At 35.0% G+C, this 22,247-nt stretch overlaps 1 protein-coding gene across 17 annotated transcripts in view; it reads left to right on the plus strand.

The window, feature by feature from the left end:
* The window catches only part of VPS13B (vacuolar protein sorting 13 homolog B), an 803,192-nt gene that overhangs the window by 185,615 nt on the left and 595,330 nt on the right, over positions 1-22,247 (plus strand). The gene's annotated exons all lie outside the window — the stretch shown is intronic.

A 22,247-nucleotide genomic window follows, 5' to 3' on the forward strand; every position in this document is an offset into this window, starting at 1 on the left:
ACAGAGAGAGATGAACATCTTCTAAGTGTCGGATCCTTAATATCATTCCATGTGTTTTGAGAGTGTCCAGACTCTTAGCCACTATGTAGTACTGCTGCATCTTTACTTTATTAAGTAAATAATAGTACAAATGATACATGGATAGCATAACAGTAACGTTAGTACACAACTACATGATGTTTGTGAAAACTACTCTAAATAATTAAATACGTCTAATATATAATGAATATATTTCCACATACACATATGGGATTAAATAGACATGGATTCAAACTGTCAAGGTTTTTCCAAGTATTACATGAAGCATTATTATTTTATCACGTCTTTAATATAATGAAATAATGCTTTATTGAAAAAAGTTCTTGTGGTGAGGTATAGTTAACAGTTTTTCACCACCTCGACACCTGTTTTTGTAAAAAAGGAAATATTCATAATTTATAACTAGAGAAAGTTGGTTTTTTATGTCATTCACAACTGTACTCCAAACTGTTTGATATTTTAGTTTCAGGATTTAACTTCTTACAAAAGTCATGTGACATCAGCGAGGTGCAGTGAAAGCTCTCTCAGGAATACTCTTAATAGAAAGGAAGATTTTGGGTCTGTGAGGTTGTGTGGGCTTGAATGTGATTTTTATTTGATATATGAGCTGTGACATTACTATTGCATGACTGAGATGTACTTGTAAGTGCCGTACTATGCAGATGGGTTTTTTTTCTGAAACAAAGCCAGAAACAGAATCTTGAATGTGTTCATTTAGTGGGGAAAGAATACTTCATAGAAACATATGGAAACATTTCTAAGTTTTTTTCATTAAATGAGCCTTTTACTTTCTAAGCATTTTTATGATTGTTCAAGTTAATATGTCATTTGCCTCATATTTTCCAAGTTTAGTGAGACATGGAAGTCTTATAGAACTGAGATGTTTTGAAACAACCAGATCACTTTAGGAATGCACATTTTAGGATTAGGTTTGATGCTTATTAGAAAATTAGGATTGAATCATAAATATATTTTTCATTAGATTATTATCATTTTTAGTTATCTTAATATTATGATGGAATTTGAGAAGATGTATAGTAGTTACTCTCTTTTTACTCATTTTTAAATTGTGAAAGCACAGGACAACATTAAAGGAAATCATAAAAGGAAAATATACCACTAGGATAACATGAGTTTTTAATTTTCCACGTTCCCCTCTAACTCATGTCCTTATACATAAAGTTTTACATGGTTCTATATTATGTATATACCATTTTATGTTATGTTTTTCTTTTATAACATTACATTAAATTTTTTTTCTTTTTGGTGGTCACATACTTTGGTCTCTCCCATTGTGGAAAGCATACAAAGAAAATTTCCTTAGATTCTAAGTCCCTCTCAACTTCTCATTTATCTTTCTTTTTTCCTTCACAGAGAAGTAACTTAGAATGATATACATGTTGACTTTGCACTTAGCTTTGATGCTGAATCCAGTGTATATTTTGTAGTTTTTATCTTCCTTGACTGCGTATTTGACACACACAGAACTCTGTTTGTGATTTGTGAGCTCTTCTCCTTTGTCTTTTATCCTTGGCCCTGAGGAAGTACTTGGAGTCATCTCTTCCTCTTATGTGGCTTCAGCTACCACTCGTACAGGTACAACTGCTTCATCGAATTCTCTAGCCCAGATCTTCTTCCTGAAACTGAGAAGTTCCTTTGCATGTGCCAAGGTGTCTAAAACCCACTATATTCAAGGTGAAATTTAACTCTTCCTCTCTCATCATAACTAATGATATCAGCATTTACCTGTTGTCTTACACAAAACACATAGGAGTCATCGTGTTCTGTCAGTTCTTCCTCTTAAATCTGACCTCTGGCCTCTACTTTTTGTTACCATGTCTGTATTTCCAGCTGAGATCTTACCAAGTTATCTCCCAGTCCTTTCTTGTTCTTTTCCAGTTCTTTGTCTCCATTGTAGTCTGTGATCTTTAGAAAATGGAATTCTGATAATGTCCTTCAGTGGTTTCCCATTTGTCTTCAAGATAAAATTGGAACTTCTTTGTATGTCAGTCCAAGGTCATTTCATGATCCCTCAAACTCATCTCTGGAAATGTTCTTCAAGCCCTCTCCTTTAGCTATTTTGAAATACTGGGTGCCCGAGCACACATAATCTCTCATGTTTCTTTATTGTTGCCCTTGGTATTGCATCTGCTGGAAAACTTTTCTTGCCCTCGTAACCATTTCCTCCTTTTGTCTGCCTAACTATTTCTTTTTCTTTAAGACTTAACTGAAGCTTCATATAGTTTGGTTTCAGTTAGGTGTACTTCTTTTATATTCCCAGAGTATGCTGTCTTCCATGGTACTGCGTTTATAGTACGTGCTTCAAAAAAGTTTTTTAATTGAATTATTTTCTTATTAAATTTTTTTTTTTGAGAGAGAGAGTGTGAGGGAGCAAGGGAGGGGCAGAAGGAGAGAGAGAGAGAGAGCGAGCGAGAGAGAGAGAGAGAATGAGAATCTTAAGCAGGCTCTGTACTGAGCGGAGATCATGACCTGAACTGAAATCAAGAGTCGGATGCTTACCTGACTGAGTCACACAGGCACCGCTTAATTGAATTATTAAATAGTATTCCATGGAATTAATTTTTTAGGGATTCATTAACACTTGGAATTTAGGTGATTGATAATTGTTTATTAGGTAAGGCATTTTGCATCTTCATGCATATTAATACTATTAAAAGTTATTTTCTTGCAAAACATCCCAAGAAATATTAACTCAAAGAAAAAGTCACTCTTTATGACTCTTGGACATCATCCTTTGGGTAGTGATTCATAGTACCAGTCTTCCCTTAAGTATATGTTAAAGGTTATTTATAGTGATTTTCAGAAATCAAAATTATTGGTATTTTTAACACTTCAGCTATTTAGGGAAGTTTTTTCATCCTTAAAAAAACTGACCTTGGATAGTCATTAATTTTTGCATTTAGTAAATATATATATATGCCACAAACATTGGATGCCACTCTTTGTGCCAGGCACTGGGAACACAAATAATACTAAGACTCCTCTCTCTTCTTTCTTGGTTAGTTGCAAAATAGGTTTACCAAGAACTTTGAATAGAAATAAACATAATATAATCCATACACACTTATTACAGTAATTGGAGTTGCTTGTTAAATATGATGAAAAAATCAGTATAAATTTAACCTATTAATGCCATAAGTTTAACAAAATTTATATTTGGGCGTGGCTTTATTACTTGAAAAATTGCCTTTTTCCATATTAGCATTGTATTTTTGCTTTGATCCCTCGTATTTAAGGAAGATTATATCAATTAGGATCAGATTTTAATGAGTAATAAAAAAGTTTTTTCTTAGAAAACCTAGTAGTTTGCTGGGAAAGTTCAATTTTATTTTTTTTAACAAGTTGGATGATTAGTATTTATAATATAGTTTATCTGTGTTTATTTCTTGAACTATTCTGATTTGCTTCATATTTCAATATTAAAATATAAGCAGATGGTTATAGTATTTCTTTGTACATGATATCCACACAAGAACTCTTTGTACTGTTGGCACTACTGTTACACAGTTACTTACTACAGTAAGTAAATATATTACCTCAGCCCTTAATCAGCCTACCATTGCCACTGATGACCCAATGCTTAAGTTGTAACACTATGCTGCTGACCCACACTCTAGGGGCTTATTTTATTTTATTTTTTGATGCATTGCTGTAGGCAATTTTAAGGGTGTGGAACCAAGCCATTTTCTCCCTTGGACTCATTTCCACTTTTATTTCCTATGGGAGGCTTAGCCTTCCTTTAAAATACTAGGATTGTAAAATTGTTCACCTATTCTGTGATTACCATGTGGAGGAGTAATGCCGTTTGCTCATTTTAACCCACTGGATTTAAAAAAATTAGTAGGCTTAACCATTGGTGTTATACAGTTCTCAAAATTAAAATTTCTAATTCATAAAATGCTTTTTTGGTAGACACTTTATTCTTTTGTGTATGTGTGTTTTTCATGGTTTGGTTTTAGGCTTATATGCTAGGAATGTTTGGCTTGATGTTGTCCCAGGAGGGTGTAATTGAGAGCTGACAGGTTATATGAAGTTGAAAAGAAATTCAGTGAGTTGTAAAAAAGCAGTGCTTCATTTTTCCTTGGTAACTAATATATTGGTTGTTAGGAAGTATACTTAAAAGTTCAAAATGAATAGGCCTCTAAATTGCATAGTAGCTTTTAAGTTTTAACATTAGTAATTGCCTCTCAAAACAATAATGTAGTTTATTTACTAAGAAGAATAAAGTTATTTTATTTTTAGAATAGAGTATGTGAATGTTTGGGACTTGAATGTGCTGACTATAGTTACTCAACCTTACAGATAAAGCTATGTAAAAATCATCCATTTTTAAAGATTTAAAAAAAAAGTTTACTTCATTTTCTTTCTCCCCCCTCCCCCCTTTTTTTGTTTATATTGAAGTTAGTTAACATACAGTGTAGTCTTGGCTTTAGGAGTAGAACCCAATGATTCATCTCTTACATAGGACACCCAGTGCTCATCCTGAAAAGTGCTCTTCGTAATGTCATTGCCCATTTAACTCATCTCCCCACCCCCTCCAGCAACCCCCAGTTTGTTTTCTGTATTTAAGAGTCTCTTATGGTTTGCCTCCCTCTGTGTTTTTATCTTATTTTTCCTTCCCTTCCCCTATGTTCATCTGTTGAGTTTCTCAGATTCCACATATGAGTGAAATCATGTGATATCTGTCATTTGCTGACTGACTTATTTCGCTTAGCATAATGCTCTCCAGTTCCATCCATGTTGTTGCACATGGCAGGATTTCATTCTTTTTTGTCACTGAGTAACATTCCATTGTATGTATATACCACATCTTCTTAATCCATTCATCAATTGATGGACATTTGGGTTCTTTCCATAATCTGGCTATTGTTGATAGTGCTGCTCTAAACATTGTGGTGCATGTGCCCCTTTGAATCAGCATTTTTGTATCTTTTGGATAAATGCCTCGTAGTGCAATTGCTGGGTCATAAAGTAGTTCTATTTTTAATTTTTTGAGACACCTCCATAGTGTTTCCAGAGTGTCTGTACCAGATTGCATTCCCACCAACAGTGCAAGAGGAACGGTTCTCCTTTCTCCACATCCTTGCCAACATCTGTTTCCTGCGTTGTTAATTTTAGCCATTCTGAGGTATGAGGTGGTATTTCATTGTGGTTTTGATTTGTATTTTCCTGAATGTGAATGGACTAAATTCCCAATCAAAAGATGTAGGGTATCAGAATAGATTAAAAAAACAAGATCCATCTATATGCTATCTACAGGAGACTCATTTTAGACCTGCAGATTGAAAGTGAGGTGATGGGGAACCATCTAACATGCTAATGGACGTCAAAAGAAAGCTGAGGAAGCCATATTTATATCAGACAAACTAGGTTTTAAAGCAAAGACTATAACGAGATGAAGAAGGGCATTATATGATAATAAAGGGGTCTCTCCATCAAGAAGAGGTAACAATTGTAAATGTTTATGCCCCCAACTTGGTAGCATTCAAATATATAAACCAATTGATTATAATCAATCAGTAAATTATAAACATAAGCAATCTTATTGATAAGAATATGGTAATGGCAGGCAATTTTAATACTCCACTTAGAGCAATGGACACATCATCTAGGCAGAAAATCAGTAAGGAAACAAAGGCTCTGAGTGACACATTGGACCGATGGACTCAACAAATATATTTAGAATATTTCATCCCAAAGCAGCACAATACACATTCTTCTTGAGTGCACATGGAACATTCTCCAAAATAGGTCACATATTGAGTCACATAACAGCCCTCAACAGGTACAAAAAGATTGAGATCATACCATGCATAGTTTCAGATCACAACACTATGAAATTTGAAATCAACCAGAAGAAAAAATTTGGAAAGTCCCCAAATACATAGAGGTTAAAGTTCATTTTTCATCATCAAGAAATTTATAGAATACCTCACTTGAACCATGTGTCTCATAAGGTGCAGCGGTTATTAGTGTGAGGCAGGCACATATTGAAGGAACTCCATCCTTAATAGGGAAACAGACATAGAAGCACATAAGAATAGTATGGTAGGTATTGCTAGCTGTTCAAAAGGGAGCCACAAAAAAAGAGCAGTTGATTATATGTGAAGGCTTCCTAGGGGAGGTAACATGATTTAAGATTTATATGTAAATAAAGTAACAGTCTGCTAAATGCCATTTGGTTTTATTAAGAATTTGAGGGAGAGTGTGTGTGTGTGTGTGTGTGTGTGTGTGTGTGTGTGTGTGTGTGAATGTATGCATGAGTGTTAGTGGAGAATGAGGGTGGTGGTAACTTTCATCAGATGCTTGATGTAAAATGAAAGCTCTATGCAGTGTTAAAAATGCCATTTTAATTTCTAGGCACGAGGAGTGATTTTTGAAATGGAAACAGTGCTAGTTGGATTCTTCAGGAAGCAGACACTGAGATGGAGTTAGGACTGCTAAGAGTTTACTGGGGAGGAACACCTATGAAAAGAAAAGAGAGGAATCAGGATTGGTCAGTAGTCATCACCTTGTGATGCAGACTTCACAGAGTCCCTACCAACCCAATGGAGACCTTTGGAACAAAGATTGAAGGAGTCCTGCATTGGGTTGGGTGGAAATGACTAGGCCCTTCTGCCACCATTTCTCAGGTGTTGGCTATGGACTTCCCTGAAAGGAGTATGGCTTTGACTGGCAAGCTGAGGCAAACTCCAAAGAACTAACACCTGGAGCTCCTTTGTAGCTAGGAAGTGTGTCCCTTGTTGAAGACTGATCAATAGGGCACATCTTGTGTCTGCTACAAGAAACCAGAATAGGATGGACCTTGGGACAATAACATTCATTCAGTCAGTAAATATCATCGGACACTTACTGTGTGCCAGGAGTAGTGCTGGGCATGTGTGTTGTAAGTATGTCCCTATTCTGTCGTAGGGCAAAGATCTGGAGGAAGGATATTCCAGACAAGAAAGAATTTGGCCTAAGGCTTGTTAGGAGCAACAGTTTGGCACAATGGAGAGAAAGAAAGAAGGCCGCTTTGGATGGAGGAGATGGATGGAGGGAAGTGAAGTCAGAGAATTTGGTGGGAGCCACTAGAGCCACAGGAAGGACTTGAAGTTTATTCACTTGCAGTGCGAGGTGATGGAAGGATTTTAACCAAAGGAGTGAGACAATTTGACTTCTGGTTTGGAAGTTTACTCATGCTTATCAAATTCCACATTCAGTAGTCATAATGTAAATATGTCTTGACTTCTGAGGTACCATATACTATTTAGTTGCTTGGAGAGTTCTTACACATTGTTGGCAACAGTATAACATCTACAGAAAAGACATACACATGCACTCATACACGTCAAGTCCATTATCGGTTTGCTTTGCCCATTTTTAATATTTTTATAGTAACTTATTAATTTGTTTTTATGTATTCAATGATAAGAGTCATATGTTAATTTTTAGCTGACTATATAGAACTTGTTTATTGTTTGGCCTTAGCTCTGAAAAAAGCAAGTAAACTTTGTAGAAATTTTATTTAGGCATTTGAAATTCTTCATGAGAATGTGTTGCTAATTTTTTCAATTTAACTAGTCCCTCACTGGATCCATGCAGCTCTCTGGTGTAGTACAGGACAATATTTAAAGATCCCAGGTTTCTTGCATATAGCATTGCTGGCTCCCAGAGCTGCTCTTATTTTTCTTGGGATCAGAAGTTTGCCGTTGTCCATAGGAATTTTTAGGACTCCATCGCCACCTGTATATTAACTTGCCTAATTAAGAATGATTTTAGTTATCTGTGACTCTTAAGGTTTGTACTATTTATTGAAAATTAAGTTTCTGTTCTGACAAGTGTCTTGTCAATTCTAGTGTGAACCTTGTTTAATAATAGCATAACCATTTATTAATCATGTGACTTACGTAAGTCTCTTTACCTCTTGAAGACCCCACTTCTTTCTCTGTAGAATGAGTTAGACCAGTGGTACCTGCTTTGTAGGCCTACTGTGAGAAGTAAGTGGAATAATATAGAATGTGTGTCGTATCATGACTATTGTAGAAATGAAAATTGTTGATATTTTTACTGTTACTTAAATGTTGTTATTACTTTATTAAGGATGCATGCAAGTACAGATTCAGTTTGGATATTTATCTAAAGTCTGCTCTTTGGCTTCAGCTCTGGTTTTTGCCTTTGAAAGATTGAACAACAGAATAGCTACTTCACCATCATCTCTGGTATTCTTGCATTTGTGTGTAAAAATACTTACCATCATACATAATAGCCTAACAATGTCAATAAAATAAATGAGATTTATTAAAGTCTCAATTTTCACTTTGAATTACCGGTGGGCATTCTCTGTGTACCCGAAATGAGCATTTTCTTATAGGTTTTATGTGTTGAAATTCTGTCAGTGACTTGAAGTATAAATATTAAGTTCCGGGGTGCCTGGGTGGCTCAGTTGGTTAAGCATCTGACTCTTGATTTCGGCTCAGATGATCTTACATTCCGTGAGTTCGAGCCCTACCTCGGGCTCTGCGCTGACGGTGTGAAGTGTGCTTGGGATTCTCTCTCTTCCCTTCTCTCTGCCCACCTCGTTTGCATGCTTGCTCTCTCTCTCTGTCAAAATAAATAAACATTTATGGGGCGCCTGGGTGGCGCAGTCGGTTAAGCGTCCGACTTCAGCCAGGTCACGATCTCGCGGTCCGTGAGTTCGAGCCCCGCGTCAGGCTCTGGGCTGACGGCTCGGAGCCTGGAGCCTGTTTCCGATTCTGTGTCTCCGTCTCTCTCTGCCCCTCCCCCGTTCATGCTCTGTCTCTCTCTGTCCCAAAAATAAATAAAAAACGTTGAAAAAAAAATTTAAAAATAAACATTTAAAAAATATTAAAGTGTTAAGTTCCAAGAGCTCAGGTTCACAAGAGTAAAATACTACAGAGACCAATGGTTGTAAAAGCTGTTAATTTTATGCAGAAAAGTAATATTTCAATGATTAGGTAAAGAGATTGATGGTTGTGTTCATTTTCTGGTGTGTGGGTTTTTTTTTTTTTTTTTGGGCAACAAGTTTCTAAAGAAAAGTTCCTCTTTGGGAATTCATCACCTCTTCTTACAAGATGACTCAGAATGACTGAGGAGAGATAATTCAAAATGGTGTCAGTAATATCTTAGAAGATCCTTGATTCAAATATACAATGAAAAAATATAGAATATGAAAAGGAAGTATTAGGAAAAAATGAGATACCTAGAACACATCCTATTTTCCCAGTCAAAATTAAGGACTTTAATAAGAATACTTTATAACCATTCCTATGGAGGTTTTAAATTAATTATTATTACGGTGGATGGAAAACTTAATAACTTGATAGAAACATCAGCATCATCAATGTTAGCCAAAACATGTCTTGTTCCCCTATCTACTTCATTTGAAATTGAGCCTATATTGAGTATTGCAAATGTATAGAGACTACAGAAATAGCAGCTGACTGAAGATGAAAGAATGTTTGTGTACAGTACCATCAAATTAAGTCAGCTCTTAAAATGCTTAATAAAAATTTATAACAATAGTTACTTTTTTATTAGAATTTATATTTACTCTTATGTTCCAGAAACATATATTCTTGTGGTGATATTTGGCTTTGGCTGCAGGTAAATAGTATGCTGTATTTGAATAGTATAGGAAAGTAGTAAAAATCTTCATCTCTTGTTTCTTTCTATGTGCCTAACATATTTATCAATTTGCCATAGTATACAGAATGTTGGGTAATTTTAAAGGAAAGGATTTTTAACATCAAAATAATGCATTTTCTAAAATTTTTCAGAGGCTAGTTTCTATTTTTTAAAAAAAAATTTTTTTTTAACGTTTATTTATTTTTGAGACAGAAAGAGACAGAGCATGAATGGGGGAGGGTCAGAGAGAGGGAGACACAGAATCTGAAACAGGCTCCAGGCTCTGAGCTGTCAGCATAGAGCCCGACGCGGGGCTCAAACTCACGGACCGCGAGATCATGACCTGAGCTGAAGTCGGCCGCTTAACCGACTGAGCCACCCAGGCGCCCCGAGGCTAGTTTCTATTTTAATTAATAGTAGATTGCATAGTATATGTAAATTTGAAGGATTTCTTAGAAGTTTCAACACATACTATCAGAACCATTGCCAAGTATTTTTCTTCTCAACTAAGTAATGCATTACATTAAATCCACATTAAAAAAAGAAACTGAAGTACCTTCCAACATCATTTATTTTTATTTTTTAATTAAAAAAAATTTTAATGGTTTTATTTGAGAGAGAGAGAGAGAGCGAGCGAGCGGGCGGGCACAAGTTGGGGAGGGGCAGAGAGAGAAGGAGACACAGAATCTGAAGCAGGCTCCAGGCTCCAAGCGGTCAGCAGAGAGCCTGATGTGGGACTCGAACTCACAGACAGTGAGATCATGACCTGAGCCAAAGTCTGATGCCCAGCCGACTGAGCCACCCAGGCGCCCCCCAACATTATTTAAATACAAAGAATACTACCTTAAAAACATGTTCTGTGTGTTATTTCATTTCTCCCTTAGGTTAGTGCATACATGATTTATTCTCAGTTCTGTGTAAGATAGTTATTACAACCACTTACTGTGAAATAGAGGGTGATACATAATAAAACAAAATTTTGCTTTTTTGTTTTTGCTATAGAACACCGTGGTAACCACTTATTGATCCCATTACCAATGGGTGACATGGAATGGTGTTTACTATGGGTGGGAGATGGAAATCTTAAAATTGCAAAGCAGTTGTGTAGTATCCAAATAAGTAATACAGGACACATTTTAATAGTATAATAACTGGTTTAATTTAATTAACAGGTCTAATATGGTGTGCATCCCACTCACGGTAAACCACAGTAGTATTTACTGGCTGATCCTTCAAAGCACTACTGTTTTTCATCCATTTTCATTGACCAAATGTGTCATACAGACATTATCAAAAGTCTGGAAAACAGTTCTTATGGATTTTGCTTTAATGATAAGTCTGATATATAGTTTATTTGTTGATATCAATTCAACGGAATTTTAAAAATCTGTTTTAATGAGTTTTAATTATGAAAAGGTAATGATTTTACCATGTTTGCTGAAGCAGAGAGCAGATGAATTAGAAGGATTTGTTTCTAGGTACAGTCAGCAATGATCATCATGGCCTATTGCATCCACCTTATAAAATTGCTAAGAGAAGGCAAGTGGAGAATGGGGGGGGAAAGGATGACATCTGTGTGTAGAAATTTATGGAAACTCTTGGCCATTTCATAGTGCTGTGTCAACACTCTTAGACATTAGAGTAGTTATAAAGAAATTCCAGTTCCATAAGCATGTTTTAACTTTCAGAATAAATGAGATACCTATTGGTATTTGTTCCCCACAAATGTGCAGTGTTTGATTTTACAGATACGTTTGGATTACTTGATAAGAACTTTAAAAATTTCTGTGAAACGGGTGTCTGGGTGGCTCAGTTGGTTAAGCTTCCAACTATTTAGGCTCAGGTCGTGATCTCATGGTTTGTGGGATTGAGCCCTGTGTCAGTCTCTGTGCTGACAGTGTGGAGCCTGATTGGGATTCTCTCTCTCTGTCTTTCTGGCTCTTTCTCTCTCTCTCTCTGTCTCTACCTCTACCCTACTCACATGTGCTCTCTCTCAAAATAAACTTAAACAAATTGCTATGGAAATAGAGGATTATAACTATAACATTCGGTCACCATTACATTTCAATATGTTGCCAATGCAAGGGTAACAATTGAGGCCTTTTGTGAAATTGGTGGGGCGTGTGACCAGGATAATAGTAAATAGGAAAACAAGACATGACAATGTATTGTCAGTGAGAAATTAGAAGTGAATAAATATTTAATAAAAACTCACGATTAATTTAGAAAAAGTATCACAGACGTCTGGACTATAGGCTGGCTACACTATAGACATATAGAATTAATTAAGGAAGTATTTATTACTTGACTACAGTATGTACTTTTGGGTGATCATTTTTTACTTAGGAATGGCCAAATCCCTAACAAAACTCTTCATGATCCTCATTTCTCCAGCTTCATGTCCTGTCACTCTCACCCTTATCTCCTAGTAGGTTCCACTCCCACAGAACTTCTGTAATAGCTTCTGAACATAGTCCTTGCTCTTTCCTTAGGTTGGTGGCTCATGCTTTATTTTATTGCCTGGAGTATTCCAATTCACCCTACCCTCATACCTTTTTCTGGCTTCTCTTTATCTTTTAGTATTCCTCTAGGTCAGCCTAGGGGCCCCTTTTTATATAGTTTATTTTTTATTTAAAAATTTTTAATTTTTTATTTATTTTTAATGTTTTAAGTTATCTATCTATCTATCTATCTAGAGAGCAAGAGGGAGAGGGGGAGAGAGAGAGAATGTTAAGCAGGCTCCATGACCAGCACGGTGCCCGATTCGGGACTTGATATCATGACCCTGAGATCGTGATCTGAGCCAAAATCAAGAGTCAGATGCTTAACTGACTGAGACACCCAGTAACCCCATTTAATGTTTCAAATTTTTATTTAAATTCTAGTTAGATAACATATAGCGTAATATTAGTTTCAGGAGTAGAATTTAGTGATTCATCACTTAACCTATAACACCCAGTGCTCCTCCCAACAAGTGGCCTCCTTAATATATAATTTAAAAGCATCCTATGCTTCTGTCATAGTACTCAACTACGTTTCATTGTAATTTCTTACTCATTTATCCATTTTTGAAGTAAGTTTAAGATAGCTTTTGTGGGAAAAGACAATGTTTGTGGTTAAGCATAAAATAAATATGTATTGAGTGAAAGGATTCTGGTTGTGGTATATACCAGTTTTTAAACTTAGGAAACATAAATATTTAAATATTCCCTCTTAGTCCAGCATGGTGAGGATGGACATGGGGAGAGAACAAGTGGCCATGAAGCAAGGTTAGGCGAAAAGATGATATTTGCACTGAGTTTTGAAGTGTGAGTGAATCTGGACCTGGTAGTTGTTAAGTGTATGTTAAATTTTGCTAAGAATTTTTTTTCCTGTGTATTCTGGCACTAGTTCAGTAGAAGAAAAGGAGTCAAAGGATGTTAGACTATAATAAAACTTACATTGGAAAAGATAAAAATTGCATAAGAAATTAATTTCATATGAAAAAACTAACAAAAGTCTGAAATGTACAAATGCTTCATATTAATAGTGACATTGGCCAGTTTCTTATTTCAATTCATAGTCAAAATAAGTAAAACAATCAATTTCAAGCACTAAGAGATTACCTGGGTATTGAAGAATAAATAGTGTTATATACAAAGCACAGTATGCCTTGTGAGATTTTGCTGTTCTGTAATGATTATTTAGTCTAGTGAATAATAGTATGTTTTAGATATATTTGTCTTATGATAAAACTTATTTTTAGAACTTTACCAAATATCTCTCTCCCACTCAGAAGATTCAACCCAGGGAGGAAGATATTTATTTGACCTAGTCAACTATAGTGAGAAGATATTTCAAACTTTGATCTGCCTAAGAATCACTTTGGAGATGCTGCTAAAATGCAGGTTCTCAGTCCCATCCTATTTTGTACATGAGAACTTTGCATCTGACTTTCAATAAGCATCCTGGTGCTTTTCAAAATTTTTTTATTTTTGTTTTTAGAGTGTGATCAAGAGAGAGGGGAGGGGGTGGGGAGGGAGAGAGAGAGAGGGAAAGAGGGAGGGAGGGAGGGAGAGGGAGAGAGAGACTCAATCTTAAGCAGGCTCCACGCTAAGCATAGGGGGCTTGATCCAATGACCGTGGGGTCATGACCTGAACTGAAATCAAGAATTGGATGCTCAAACCACTGAACCACCCAAGAGCCCCCAGGTGGTTTTGATGCTAGTGATTGACTCTTATTCTCCTGACTATTTAGTGGCAGGAATTCTACATTCTGTAAAAATCGGAAATTCTTTTTTTTTTTTTTTAGTTTATTATTTTTTAAAATTTACATACAAGTTATTTAGCATATAGTGCAACAGTGATTTTAGGGGTAGATTCCTTGATGCCCCTTATCCATTTAGCCCATTCCCCCTCCACAACCCCTCCAGTAACCCTCTGTTTATTTTCCATATTTAAGAGTCTCTTATGTTTTGTCTCCCTCTCTGATTTTATATTATTTTTGCTTCCCTTCCCTTGTGTTCATCTGTTCTGTGACTTAAAGTCCTCATATGAGTGAAGTCATATGATATTTGTCTTTCTCTGACTAATTTCACTTAGCATAATCTCCTCTAGTTCCATCTACGTAGTTGCAAATGTCAAGATTTCATTCTTGATTGCTGAGTAATACTCCATTGTATGTGTGTGTGCGTGTGTGTGTGTGTGTGTGTGTGTGTGTATACAGATATATATATATATACACACACACACCACATCTTCTTTATCCATTCATCCATTAGTGGACATTTGGGCTCTTTCCATACTTTGGCTATTGTTGATAGTGCTGCTATAAACATTGGGATGCATGTTCCCCTTCGAAACAGCATACCTGTATCCCTTGGATAAATACCTACGAGTGCAATTGCTTGGTTGTAGGGTAGTTCTATTGAAATTCTTTTGAACAGTTATATCCATACTGTCATTAACTTTGAATTCTCTTTAGTACCTTCAAGGGATGTTACTGTTCGAATGCATGAGGCTTCAAATGTAGATTGATGTTTGTTTTTAGAGAGAGTGTGATCAAATTACTTTATACTTATGCTATGGGTACTAAACTGCAGAATAAATTACACTATAAGCAGTTTTATTGATTGTAATCTGTGGAAAATAAAAATAAAATAAAAATAAAAAACAGTATTTCTATAAAGATGTCTGAAATGTTCAATAGTCTGGATAATAGTAACATTTATCTTTCTACTGTATAGTTCACTTCAGTATTTATGGCATTCCACCAGTGCCATGTCCTGATAATAAGTTTGTCTTAATAATGTCTACAGTAAACTGTCAATTTGGCTTCTCAAGAAAATCAATTAAAACAAAGTTGGAATTTTTGTAGTATATTTCCCTATTTGGCTTTATAAGATAAAAACTTTCTTTTTAATCTTGGTTATTCTTTGATTATATATTGCTTATAAAACATATGAAACTTGGGCATTTATCTTTAAAATTTTTATTAAGTTAATACATGTTTGTTTTAACATGTGAAGCGATTTATGGATATATAAAGAAACATGTTTTAGAGGCGCCTGGGTGGCTCAGTCGGTTAAGCGACCGACTTCAGCTCAGGTCATGATCTCACAGTCCATGAGTTCGAGCCCCGTGACGGGCTCTGTGCTGATAGCTCAGAGCCTGGAGCCTGCTTCAGATTCTGTGTCTCCCTCTCTCTGACCCTCCCCCGTTCATGCTTTGTCTCTCTCTGTCTCAAAAATAAATAAACATTAAAAAAAATTAAAAAAAAAAAAAAAAAAGAAACATGTTTTAGAGTTAATTTCCTTTTCCAGTCCTCCTTTTTCCACCTCACTTTCTCTGTGGTTGTACAAACACACAGGGTATGTGTTGAATATGTGTGTTGTGTTTAAATGAGATCATATGCATATTTAGTGATCTGCCTTTTCAATTACTACCATTGTTACAGTTATTGTTCCAGTGTAATAGTAGAAATGTAACTTTTTCTTTTAATAGCTGTATACTACTTTATAGTAGTAGAGGAGTACTGTCATTTATTCAGTCATTCCCTTCATGATGAACATTCTTTTTGCCACTACTCATAGTGGTATAACAAATAATTCTGCTTATTTAATATCCACATATTTTTGATAGTCTTTCTGTAAGATGGATTTAAACTATGGGACTGTAGGTCAAAAATAATGTGTATTACCACTTAAGGAATTCATATATATATTCAATATATAAATTCAATTTAATATAAATATAAGGAATTCAATATATTCATATATATACACAAAACATTTTATAGACCTTATTTTTTTACAAAAATATATTATAGAATATGTGAATTACTAGAAAACAGAATGAAATACAAATCATCTGTAAATCTACCACGAAAAATCAATGTGATAAATTGATGCATAACTTCACAATTGTTTTTCCTCACTACTTTTTTTCCAGTTCATGACACCAATTGTGTTATAAGCAGCTAAGGTTTATATTTACCTCATGAGAAATATTTTGCAAGGTAATTGCAAGGCCCTTACATGTTTTTTTTAATGTTTATTTAGAGAGTGTGTACACATATGCAGGAGAAGCCGGGAGAAAGGAAGGAAGGGAGGGAGGGAGAAAATCCCAAGCAGTTTCCATGCTGTCAGCGTAGAACCCCATGCAGGGCTCCAATGCTAACTGTGAGATCATGACCTGAGCCAAAATCAGGAGTCGGATGCTTAGCTGATTGAGCCACCCAGGTGCCCACAGGACCTTATATTTAAATGTAGATTCGTCTTTATTTTTTCTACTACTTGTGCTTAGAACAGGGGAAAACTCAATGAAATTTGTAATACAGTCTGGAAACTATATCATTTAAAAGAAAAGAAGAATAAGCTGTGAATTAGGACTGAGAAAGCTTGAGTTCTGAATGTGGCTTCTCCCTGATTAGTCATGGATTTTGGTTATGTTACTCCACCTCTTAGAACTTCAGTTTCCTCTACTGTTTTAACATGTGGAAAATAATGAGTTAGTATTTTGAGAGTTGTTTATTTACAATTAAAGAAACAGTAACAAAGATATTAAATGGTCTATTGATACATGGTCTTCTTTGTCTTAGAACCAGAAATGATTTAAAAGTTTTCCAGGCCCAGGGCGCCTGAGTGGCTCAGTGGGTTGAGTGTCCAACTTTGGCTCAGGTCATGATCTTGTGGTTGGTGGGTTTGAGCCCTGTGTCGGGCTCTGTGCTGACACCTTGGAGCCTGGAGCCTGCTTTGGATTCTATGTCTCCCTCTTTCTCTGCCTCTGCCCCCACTCACACTATGTCTTTCTTTCTCTTTTCTTTTCTTTTCTTTCTTTCTTTCTTTCTTTCTTTCTTTCTTTCTTTCTTTCTCAATCTCTTTCAAAAATAAACATTAGAAAAATGAAAAAAAAGTTTTTCAGACTCAGTGTCAGGGAGTTTGTTTATGCACCCTTGCAGGTCAGTCCTAATCACCCCTCTAGCCAATTCTTGTGAATTCCATCACTGTAGGCTAGTTTTGGCTATTTTTGAAATTCATACACATGGAATCATATAGTACGTGTTGTTTTGTATCTGGTTTCTTTCAGTGTTTACGTGATTCATGGATCTTATATGAATATACGATATTCATGCTATGCATAATTTGTCATCTATTAAAATAGGTATAAAAACTAAATTGCAGACTAACATGAACAGCATCATGCCAGCTTTATTTTTAAGACAATGATTGTTGTATTCGTGTGTGTGTGCACATCTGTGTATGTTAATGATAGATGGATCGATAGGTCAGGTAGATAGGTGGATTGACAGTTTTGTGTGGGAAAAGTTTTAAGGTACATATAAAACAAGGACCAGTTGTTATCTCTTGGGAAAGCACAGGGTATGGATGAAATGCAGAGTAGAATATGCTAGAATATGCTTTTTTATAAACTTGAAAAAGCCAGGTAACCATGAGGACTTAGCTGTTTTGTGTTTTTTAATGGGTTTTTTTTTTTTTTTTTTAGTATTTTTTAAATGGGGTGTGGTAGAACATTCCCCTGCCAAATGATGAAAAACTTTAAATATTCTTTTAATCCCCCTGTTCTTCTTACTTCATGTCCTGAAAATTCTTTCTAATTGTATGGAGAAATGCATCCTTTAAATTAGCTCTTAGAATTATAGAATTGCTCTTAACCTCCCACACATAAGAGTATTCTTCTCATTATGGTTTTCCATGTGTGTTGGCTCTGTGTGTGTGTGTGTGTGTGTGTGTGTGTGTGTGTAGATAGCTGGCTATTTGTTATAATCAACCCTGCTCCCCTGATTCCCAATTCATTTCCTGTGAGAGGTTTCTTAAAAGTCTTTGTAATTGTTTAATAAGTATAGAACTTTTAATAAGTGATAATGTGACTCATTTAGGTAAATGATAAGTTTTTTAATATTTTTAGCAAATACTTTAAACTCCTAGAGATATTTTCTATTTGGTGACTGAGGCAAACAATTAGATTAGTTTTAGATACACATTTAACTTCTAAACTTCTAAGGAGTCAGTGAAACAAACTTGAAAAAAAATGAGACGTGTATCATACCTCGTTAAACCTTAGTTATTGTAATTTTATAATCAAATCCATGCATACTAATATCATTATTAAATAACAAAATAATTTTAATGTTTTAATTATTATTTTTATAATTAATTGCTAGCAAAAAATAGTATTTTTAAAAATCATATTATGACTAGTGATGTGGCTAGTCTCCAAAATGTCCATGAGTCATGCTTCTCAGTGTTTATGTCCTTCTATAGACCCCTCCCCTTGAGTTTGGGCTAGCCCTGTGGTGACTTGCTTTTGACCAGCAGACTGTGGAGAAGGTGTTACTGTGTGACTTCTGAGTGAACGTTGTAAGAGGCCTGGTAGCTTTTGCCTGAAGGTGAAGTTTACCGCCGTGTAAGAAGTCCAGTGTCTCTGAGACTGTCATATTGTAGGGAAGCCAAAGCTAGCCACAGAGAGAGGCTAATGTAAGGAACGAGAGTGTGAGAGATGCTTGCTTATCTGACTTCCAAATGTTATAATCATCTTGGCTGATGGATCTGACAGGAATGATGAAACCATCTTGAATCTCTAGCTCAGATGAGACTTCAGATGGTTCCAGCCCCAGCCATCTGACTGTAGCTGCATGAGAGAGACCCAGGCAAGAACCACCCAGATGAGTCCAGAAATCCACAAAATTGTAAGAGATAAAAATAGATTGTTGTTTTAAGCCACTAAGTTTTGGAGTACTTCCACTGGAATAAACAACTGGAACAGTTACTGTTAACTAAAATTCGTTTTAAGTGTATTTTAAGGTTGACATTGAGGGCCAAGATACTTTACTCACCCTTTACCATTTGACATTTTTCTTGGGGACACTGTTTTGTGCCAAAAGATACTGTTGTAAACGTTTGAGACAGAATTGTAGATAAAGAGTTGTTCTGAGGTTCAGAACCAAAATTCAGCCTGATCCAACCTAGAGCTTTTTAAGGCTACTAGGAAGCTTTAAAGAGCTATGAATCACACCTCAGGGACCCATCAGTAATATGGGGATCCAGGTTGAATTCCAAGTATTTTCTATTTATAGTTACATGAAAGAACAAAATAAGATGAGATAATTTACCTTAAAAGAATTTCGATAAGTATAAGCCTTTAACTCTTTCCTATCATTTACTTTATCTTTTCCAATTTTAGATCATATTTTGTGGCTAAATTAGACTATGCTTGGTAGAGTTAGGTTTCTAGTAGAAATGTGGGATTTGTATCAGGTTAATATGATTCTTAAGTTTCTTTATATCTTCCAGATAGAGGAAAACACGAATCCCCTGATGTCAGTGACTGCTAGTGTTTCTTGATTACTAACTGTTTGACCTCAAGTTCACTGAAGATTAGTATATTAGGCATAATGCATTCAAGCTCATTTTCTAAGTTATCTTTCATGTTTTGTCAACTTCCAGGTGGACTTTGAGCATTTTGGGGCAAGTGTGGTTAAAGTAGTCATAATTATCAACTGCCTGAAGTACTTACCTGGTATTTTAAAGAATATTAATAAGGTCACATTTAATTTGCTTGGGAGCTTTCACATGAATGTAAAATGATCATGTCTTATATTTTCATTTATTTCCCTAGCCGTTTGTAGGTTAATGCACTTTTATATCATATTGGAGAACTAATTTCTTGTTTAGTCTAATGTTAATATAGCATGTAACTTTTTATAGTTAAATGTTCTACATAATTTTGGACAGAAATCACATATATCACACATTAATCTTAAATGCATATGAGCTGAAAAGTAGAATTATAGATATGATAAAATGTATTATAGAACTGGCAAATGTTTTAAGGTATATCAATTATGATTTGTAACTATTTAGGCAAAAGTATGCATTTGCAGTTGCTTTGAAAAACCAAAGACAAATTTGAAAACCTTTTCACCTTTTGTATTTAAGAAACTAATTTATAGATTATTGTTTATATGTAAAGCTAAAAACAGATTCCACTTTCCTCCAGCCATACTAACAAAACTTAATAAGTAGGCATTGCTTTAAAAATGACACAATCCACCAGTTATTTGGTAAGACTAGCGTAATCATAAATTTCCCATCCGTGCTCTTTCCAAAAATACTAACCCACATTGTTCTCCCTGGACCTGTTGTGAGGATGACTAATCCAACTGCTGAGGTCTCCCTTTATGTGTTTGATGGAACACTTGGCTCGCTGGACTACAGCTGTGTGTTTATGTGCAGTGCACACCTGCAGGGGCCTGACAAATAGCTGTAGTATGCAGAGGATACAAAATTACCCTGGCAGCGCTGCAAATAAGGAAGTTTCTGTTTTGAAGTCCATATGTGCTTGAGATGCCAGCTGGTGTATTTATGTTGCATGCACAGATGTAAAACTGCCAACTGATTTTATACCAAATAAAGTCTAATCTTTTTATACGTACTTTGTGTCAAAGTTATGAAGTGGTACGTAAGAATGTTCTCACGACTTAGGTCTTTTAAAATAAAAGGTGCAGTTAAAAATATGAACTCTTGACATGACTAGGAAAGAGGATAGTGACGTACATAGATGGTATTTTTTAACTGTTACCTTTGTGTGAAAGAATGTTATTACCATATCATTATATAAGTAAAGCCTTGATTTATTCTAATCATTAATGATATCTATCCTTTATTTTTTTTGTGGCGAGAGTCCGTCAGGTCTATGTTTAATCCAATTTATGAATACTGAAATGTGAAAGCCAGATTTATATAGTTACTTAACTTGAAGGTTTTCCCCTTTCTATATTATCAGTATACTTAATTTTAGCAAGTCGAATTGATAGTGAGTTTCGGGTGGCATTTTTACCATTTGTGTTTAAATTTGTTCTGAAAGAAATACCAGCATTTATAAGGATAATATTTTTTAAGTCCAGGGAAATTTAAACATCAACATAAAAATACTAGGAAAGCCAGTCAGAAGAACTTTTGAAAGGGTCAGCGTTTGGGTTTCTTTTAACATGTTCCCTCTAACCAAGTGAATAAATCTGTTTTATTTAATGTGTCCATTCTCAACAAGAATAATGATTTGATAGTTGGTAGAATTGATCTTCAAGTTAATACTTGCAAATTAGATTTCTCATGTCTGTTACTATTAACTATAGATTTATTTTAGAATTGTAATTTTTCTATCTGATTAGTGTTTGATATAGTCATTTCCTCTAAGAACTATCATGGCTTACCAGCTAATGTATTTTTCAATATGTAGTTTGTAGTAGTAATGGGCATTGCATGTTTCAGTTGACTTATCTTTAAAAGTATTGACTTTTAACATATTTGAAATATGTGTACAAATTAAGAATTTTTAGACATTGCACAATGAGAACTAGTTATCCGAATGATTATATTTGGTTTTGCTTTACATATGATTTTAATGGTTTTTCTATTTGATCTGTTTAGTTTATAAATATTTGTAAGGAGAGAAACAGAGTTGGAGTGCTCATCCAAAATCATTAATTTTGATTAGGAAAATTTAATGATAGAAAAATATGTTGGCCTATTCTTTCATCCAGTTTTGCAGTTGAAAGACACTGAATGTGTGCTTCACATATGTACATCTAAATATATTAATTGGTTCTTCTTCTGGCATTGATACAAGTTGGTTTTGACTTTGTATTTGTAGAACTTTCTTATCATAGTTCCGTATTTGATTTTATTTGTGCTGATGTTTTTGATACCTTACTGATTATTCATTGTGATAACATTAAACCCATAAATATTTTTATTAATGCCTTTATTTTTATTAAGAAGCACCTTAGTAGTAGGCATAATTTCTTTCTTCAATAGTAAGCATTACTTTGTCACAAAAGGATGTGAATTTGCTTTTATTTCTGGCATGATTTTACTTGAACTTTATCATCTGATTTCAACAAATTGAAGAAGGGTCTGAGCTTTCAGAGTTGTCTCTTAGCCTTAAAAGTATGGATGTTGATTGAATCACAGTTCTCAATTCATGAAGACTGCTTGATTTGGATTAGTTTTATATAATGAGACAGAAAGGTGGAATAGAAACCAAACCATATTTCCTAATGA

This window comes from Panthera onca, chromosome F2 (genome assembly GCF_046562875.1).
Source record: "Panthera onca isolate mPanOnc1 chromosome F2, mPanOnc1 haplotype 2, whole genome shotgun sequence".
NCBI classification, from domain to species: Eukaryota; Metazoa; Chordata; class Mammalia; order Carnivora; family Felidae; genus Panthera; species Panthera onca.